Here is a 6,502-nt window from a genome sequence, read left to right as displayed (position 1 = left end):
TGGGAGCTCACCCTGTTGCGGGGATTCGAACTGCCAACCTTCTGATTGGCAAGTCCTAGGCTCTGTTGTTTAACTCACAGTGCCACCCGCGTCCCTTTCAAAGGGTTAGTCTTGACAAATTTTAAGTGGATTGGAACCCAAAAGTTTTACATGGGTTTCCCCTGTCATCATCATCATTTTTTTAAAAAAAAATCCTAACTTTTGCAGCAGGAGATATAGCACGTTTTCTCAGCAAAGCAGAGAATGAAAATATATAGAAAGGTGAAAACAACAAATTACTAGAAGCTTCCTGGGAATAGATTCCAATGAATGGGAAATGGGATTTTTATAATCTCTAAGCAATTTGTTATTTTGACCTTTGCATATTTTTTTGCAAAGCTAAGGTTGGGTGCACACTTTGAATAAAGTGCACTGAGAGTGAGTGATAACAGATTACGCAGCAGCAGGGAGCCTCTTGCATACTAACAGCCCATTTCTGAGTATATCTAATGTGTGTGTCTGTGTGTGTGTGCATTTGTTTTGCATAGGGTACAATTTTTTTTGTAAAGGAAGTGTTATGCATGCCCTTGGATAAAAAAGCTCTTCAAATCCAGCAACATTTACAAAGTTTTCTGCTCAGAACTCAAATTCAGGCTTTTGAGTCAGAAGGTGGGGTTTGGCTAATCTCATGCAATATGCAAAACTAGCAACTTTCCCCCATTTCAAAGAAGGATGCACAAGCATCCCTTTGCTTGAAATGGATCGAGTGTTTGCCCGAAATTGGCCTGAGCACTAGCAAAAGCCCAAAACTTTGCTTGAGTGCTTGAGACCTTGCAAGAGGCCAAATTGATTTTTCCACTCCCTCCACTACAAGGGCCCATAATGCTTCCTTTTGGTGGGGGAAAGGAGCCTTGAAGCTACTCATATGTGATGCATGGGGAGGATCCTTTCTTGCTGGAATGGGACCCAGACAACAGCTCCCAGCACTCCCATGTGGTTCTATAGGCACTAATTTCCATCAGGGAGAAGACCATATAGATGCCAAAGGACTTTCTCCCTGGTAGAAATGGAACAGCATCATTTTCCTTCTAGGGAAGCTGCGCTTTCCCAGTTACATCCTCAGTGAGAAAGAATGCTCTGCCAGGGATATGATACACCTGCTACTTTCTTTCAAGCAAGAAACCACTACCTGCCTTCATTTTTTACCCCCAATATCCCAAGATAGTTTGGCTCTTGGGGTTGCTGCTAGTGGAGGACGTGGAAGAAGATACTTGATGTCTGAGTCAAGGTGGCGCTTGCTGGCTTGGATGTACTCAAGAGGAACTGAACAGGGGCACCCACTTTTGTTGACATCATTTCTCATGACACCTCCAGTTTCAATTTTTTTTACAGACTGGCAGCAAGGTGTGCCAGCAGATTGAAAGTTACATGCCTCTGAGCATTCATCCACGCTTCCACTTGTTCTGCCACTTTCCCACTTTTTACTGCTAGTTGACAATTCAATGGTAAAGAGTGTGTTTTTCCGGGGAGAGTGGCAGCACAAATGGAAAACCACTTGGAACTGTTCCTAGAGAGCATGGGACAAGGGAAACACCTCTGCCCCATGCTTTCTAGATGCGGGACAAGTGAAGTGTGAATGAACCCTGAGTCACCTGCTATGGGATGTGAATCCAGAGGCTCAGAATTACATGTGGAGATGTATATGGATAGAGTCTTCCCTCTTCAGCATGGATGCCAACATAGTGAATAGGTATACAATTTAGAACGTTGTTGGTTCACAACTCACCGTAATTAACATCTCGCTAGGCTGCCTTAGGCAAGACACCATTATCCCAGCTTCAGCCCTCCTCCCTCGCAATAAGTATACTGGCCTTACAGGATTGTTGTGAGAACTGCTGCATATCTAGCAGGCCCTGCCTGCTGCTGGAGAGGAAGCAACATGTGCCTCCCTCCTTCACCCACCAAAGCCAAGATATATAATCAGACCAATTGGTTTGGTCTATGAGGCAGGAAAGTCCACGTCTCCTCTGCTGCCTGATGCATCTGCCTCGCTCTGTTTAATGGTAGAGCTGGGCCCAAAGTCTTGATTGACTGATTGATTGATTGATTGATTGATTGATTGATTGCAATGCTCTCTACACGGGTCTCCCATATTGGGATCAAACCTGCAACCTTGGCATTATGTTGTTTGGCTATAGCTCCCACCAGCTCTGGTTAGCACAGCCAATAGTCAAGGAAGATGGAAGTTGCAACCCAGCAATAAATGGAGGTCTCCCACCCCTGCTTGTACTCACACAAGGCTGCTTGACCATTAAGATGAGCATGACCCCAGCTTCTGAAAAGAGAAGGGTAACAATGAAGAACAGGGTCTTTTTTATTATGGCACCTTGTACAGAGAATGCCTCCTGTCCCTTCATCCAGATCCTCCTTTGCTCACCTTTAGAAAGAATATAAATGCACCATTTTCCCCCTGCTGCTTTTAACATGTTTTGATGCTGCTGTTTATTTGATTTCTGTTACTGATTGCTTTCCTTATTATTTGTTTTCTCTCTCGCTTCCAAATGCTTTATAGTGATTTGTTTTTATATGCTGTGAGCTGCCTCATTAACCTTTTTGGTTAAGAGGTGGGGTATGAATACAACAAACAAATACAACACAAGCTGCTCTGCAAATGGAAAGCCCTCTATAAATGTGCAGCAAGGAACGCAACTGATGAGCAGTGTACAATTAGTGCTTTGTCACAAAGTCTGCTAATGGGAAGGGGAAGTTTATATGTAGGGCAGGGAAGGGCAATGATCACAACACAGTAGGGAGCGGTGAAGGCAAAATGTCAGCCTGGATAGCTCCGTTGGTTGGAGTGTGGTGCTGATAACACTAAGGTTGCAGGTTTGATCCCCCTATGGGACAGCTGCATATTCCTGCATTGCAAGGGGTGGGACTAGATCAGGGGTCTGCAACCCTTAAGACAAAAAGAGCCACTTGGACCCGTTTCCAAAGAAAAAAAAACTGGGAGCCGCAAAACTCGTCATTATAAAAATAACTTTTTTGTCACTTTTTTATTATTTCTTTGTTTGACCCCTCAGAATTACTCCTCCTCATAGAAATAAACGTTAAATTAACAAGTTACCTTTTTGTGTGTGTGTGTTCTTCACTCCCCTTCAAAACAGTGACCAGCGTACATGCCCCCTTTCAATGCAGTGACCAGCGTACATGCCCCTTACAATGTAGCAGGTGGGCAGGCGGGCGGGAAGGTGACGTCGGGAAGGTGCGTGACTAACGCACGCACCGCCCCCATGTGACGTCACAGCCAGTACAGCGCCCGCCACAGTGGGGAGTGTCGGGGCGCACAATGTGCCTCCTCCCCTCGCTAGTATCCGCCCCGGAGCTGCGGCAAAGGTGTAAAAGAGCCACATGCAGCTCCGGAGCCGCAGGTTGCCGACCCCTGGACTAGATGAACCTTGGGGTCCTTCCCAACTCTATCATTCTGTGATCTATGAAAATGTGGCCGAGATCAGCATTGCCTCTATGTCAGTTCCTGCCTGGTGCATTGCCTATGCCATTCCATCAAGAACGAAGGATCATGAGATCCTTTGGGTGAAGGGATTTCCTTCCTTGAGAGAAACCAGTGCAGGGGGTCCATTCATACCTGAGGGTCCCTATAATTCTCATAAGAGGAGGAGAGAGCCTTTTAAAATAAGTCAGCCACTGGCTCTGTTCTTCTGATCTCCACCAGCAAAGTATTGTTAACACACTGGGGATAACCAGCTTAATATTCAGGCCTTAGTCATTAACTTTCCCTTTAGCATTGTCTGGATTCCTTCATTGTCTGACTTTCCCCAACTGTCTCTCCTAACTGACAGTTAACTCCCAACTGTCATTCCCAACCAGCCAGAACCTCTGGCCCATCAGACTTTGTTGTTTCTCAGGCCTATTGAAATGAATTCAGCAGAACCAAGTCCCATTTATAAATATAAAAAAAGTTTCTCTCTCTCCTTTCAGAGCCTGCCACCAAGCAGCTACTGCTAAGTAGGTCTGCAACACAGTAACAGGCCTCCAATCCCATTCCTAGAAAGGCTCTGACTGTGGCTGATGACCTTGACAGACACTGTTAAGTGTCACTACCTAATCTTATTCCTCCAAATTGGTGTGAAGCCAGGACTCAACACCGCATTGAGCTGCTGACAAAAGCAATGAATTTTTTGCCTTGATTTTTCACTACAAAGCTCGTGTTCTCCATAGAGCCACTGCTAGCACAATACATAGCAGAAGCGATTTAGTCAATCAATTTAGAACAAGCTTACTTGATTGGAAAGGCAAGCATGATTAATTGGGAATAGAGGTCAATTTTTTTTAAAAAAAAAAGTATTTTCTTTTTAATTTATATTCTTACTTATGTATTTAGCCTGCCTTTCTTCTATCATGGAACCCAAGGTTGTATACATGTGGCTCTGACACAATCTCTCATCTGTGCATTGGCTAGGTTTGGCCATGCTTAGCTCTATGTTACTTCAGACCATACTCTGGGGATGGAGATTGGTTGCATCTTAAAATGCATTCCCCTTTTGCTTCCATACACAGGAGAAGATGCCTCTTCTGTTACAATGCAATAAAGGTGCTTGGAGGTATTCAGCTGGCTGTGTACCTGACTCCAGCCCTTCTTTACAATGCCATCTAGCCCTAACAAGTTGACTGGGTGGACCTTGGAGATTATTAATGCTGCAGCCACCTAGAGGGATACAGTTGTGTAGCTACATTTTAAGAAATCTTCTCAGAACCTTGAAGGTCATCAATTAGCCTAGTTGCTAATATTCACATTCGGGGCTAGATGCTCAAGTTGTGTGGTGGCAGTACGACTCTAGGATGTCTTGGATGATTCAGTTCAGCCTTCTCCAACCTGGTGCTCTTCCAGGTGTTTTGGACTTCAACTCCCATCAACCCCAGCCAGTCTTTTAATAAGACACTGATAAGTGAGGGCTAACACATGCTCTCATGTCTGATTTCCCTTCCCTGTTTCGGCAACGCTAATAAAAGGGGAAAACTTGGGCTGAAACTTGGATGCTAACTAATTGTTAGCATTGTCCCATTAAGGGGTAGATTTGGACCAGGACTGCCAGTTGCTAATGATAACGCTTAGTCTGTTGGAAGTGCAACACCAGAGATCATTCAGTCTTTAATTTAAGGGGTTAATTTAGTTCTCAATGCTACTCAACTATCCAAGGGCTGTGTGTGGAGGTGTTGCTCAGCAACCAGTCACAGTGGCATGATCCTCACTGATTGGCTGCGTAGGTCTGAGAGAGTTTTCTTCCATATAGTTAGTTGTTTGTTTCCATGCTATGTGCAAGACCAGAAGTAAGACAAAATTTCTCTGTTCCTTTCTCCTCAAATTATACACTGCATTCAGTTTCCCCACTAAAGAATTATCAGAATTTCTTTTCTCACTGGACTGCATCAACATTATTTTAAGTGACTTGACTAACCTAGCCTTGCTGAGAAATTCTACCAGGACCTCTAGGTACAAGGCTCTGAGTAAAATATTTACATCAGCTGAAATACATCTGCATTGATGTATTTCATCCCCTTCCAAATTATAAGGCATATCCGTATCTCCAGATAAAAGGAAGCAATTTCTTCAAAGAGGCTGCATCTCATCCTTCCATGATCTCAGCTTCACTTCCTGCAATCAGAGTGCCATGGGTTCAAGTGGGTGCTAAACCCACCCTTATGCAGGCTTTCCTTTGGTGTCATGACAGCCTCTTCCTATTGTTTGACTTGAGAGGAGAACCTTGCTAATTGGCAGTGTAGCACTGTGCACGGAGGAGGAGAAGAAGAGCAGCTGTGTGTGCCTCTCAGCTTCCTGGAGAGGTTGCAATGGCAAGGCACTTCCAGCTCCTCCAGCGTTTCCCCAGCCAAACAAACAAAAAAGAACCCAGTCAAACAAACATGCAGATGTATATTCATGTGCAGCGTCAAGAGATCTGCCCAAGGAGAATTGGGATTTGATTTGCATCTTCAGGAACAGGAACTCTTTGTCTCTGAGAAGGGTCTCCAAGCAATTAGCAGATGGAGCAATGGGGCAGATGAATGGGAGTTGGAGGAAGAGGAAGCAGAGAAAGGGACTTCAGCCTCTTGTGAAAATTAGTCCCTAGGTGTGGGTGGGGAGGCTTTTTGAAAACTTCATCTATGTGCTGCCTTTCCGAAGTGGATTTTATCCCAAAGCAAAGCATTTGCACTGCTGTCTCAAACCATGAAAACAATAAGATGATTCCTTATAATGAATTTTTGAGAGTTTATTTTGAGAATCCTATATACTTCAGAGTTTGTGAATGCGTAGGTGAACCTTGGTGGCAGGAGATGTAGTACATTTTGGATTTTGATGATGATGGTGATTTTAACAAAAAATGCATACTAGTATTCTTGTAGCTGGCAATTCTGAGAAAGTCATTCATGATGGCCAAACCAGAGAGAGACAGAGAGAGAGAGAGCTAAACCAGATCTTACACAGAAGATATTTTTTAAAATGAAA

Source organism: Podarcis cretensis (genome assembly GCF_951804945.1).
Source record: "Podarcis cretensis genome assembly, chromosome: 15".
NCBI classification, from domain to species: domain Eukaryota; kingdom Metazoa; phylum Chordata; class Lepidosauria; order Squamata; family Lacertidae; genus Podarcis; species Podarcis cretensis.
This window is presented reverse-complemented; position numbering follows the sequence as displayed.